Genomic DNA, 1,456 nt, shown 5'->3' on the forward strand with positions numbered 1-1,456 from the left:
CTCTTGGCGCTACGAAGCATTTAATATGACCTTTTTGCACTGTAATTACATCTAACACATAAATCAATTATGGGAATAAACAGAGTCTTTTTTCATCTTGAATAGTCACATTAAAATTTGTGATACAAAAAACGTTCGAATTACTTCGCATACTCAATTATTTGACCTTTCTGAACTAAAAAAAATCATTATTAACAATCAATAAAATAATTTCAAAGTACTGACATTTTTTCTGAATTTAAGGTATGTCACTCGTGAAAATTGTTATATCAAGGATTTTTTGAGAAGTACATTTTAGATAAGTATTCATATAGCATGACTCAAAATTGCAAAGAAAATGGGGGGGTGGGGTGGGGTGTCAATGTGCATCTTACTGGGCTACGGTAAAATTAAGTTGACCTTTTTGCACTTAAATTGTAACGCTTTGGTTAATCACTTTAATCTTTATCATATTTTATCAGATGTAATTATGGCAATAAATATAATCTTATTTTACGTAAAATAGTCTGAATAATATTTATCACTGAACAAATCATGAAAATTAATGCGCATAAACTATAGTGTGACATATTTGCACTAAAAAGTATCACATTTGAGGTATAAAAAATCTAAATAGACAATAAAATATTTTCTTGTATCAAACTTTTTAAGACTTAAGTGCTGATCGGTTGGAAGTATGTGTTGTTTAAAATAATGAACGAAAAATTTGGGGTCAGTGATGTAAATTTTGAGATATGGGTAAAAATGTGCGATTTTCAAGCAAAAAACGGCTCAACTAGGATATATGGATAAGTAGTACCGATAAATATTTTCATACGCCAAAGGGCTGAAGAATTAATATGCATTGCTAAAGAATATGAGAAAAAATGGAGAAGTTCTATGTAGCGTAAGAAACTTTTTATCTTGACTTCTTTAAAATATCTTCATTTCTTGGCAAAGTCTGTTGAGGGAATGTGTAAAATTTGTTTTAAAAATATAAATTGAGACTAATAGTTAATATCCCTAGCATATCATAACGGAAAATATTCTTTAAGTAAAAATATGTGGGGCTAAAGTTCCAAGATATTAAATTTAACAAAAGTGTATATATAAAGAATTTTCTTCTAAATATCCTTCCACCACAAGAAATAGTCCCTCATAAATCTTGCTTCCTTATGAATTTGTAAGCGTTTTTTTATTGAATGTTGAATAATTTGCATTGTTTAATTTAAATATGTTGTAAAAATTGAATTGTAATAAATAGTTTTAAAGTTAAAGGTTCTGACTGAATTTTTCTAAAAAGCTGACGAGTGACATTCCTTAAGTAGAACGGTTAGAATTATTTTATATATTTCATAAAAGAAAATTAAAAGTGGAAGTCTGTGATGTTGATTTTTAGCTCTACTGGTCAGAGACCAGAAAAGCTTATGCGATAGTAAGGTGTCCGTCGTCCGTCCAGCTGTCTGTCCATTCCTTC

The sequence above is a fragment of the Saccostrea echinata genome, unplaced genomic scaffold (genome assembly GCF_033153115.1).
Source record: "Saccostrea echinata isolate AGI-Se365-2 ecotype Australia unplaced genomic scaffold, CSIRO_AGI_Sech_v1 ptg000033l, whole genome shotgun sequence".
Taxonomy (NCBI): domain Eukaryota; kingdom Metazoa; phylum Mollusca; class Bivalvia; order Ostreida; family Ostreidae; genus Saccostrea; species Saccostrea echinata.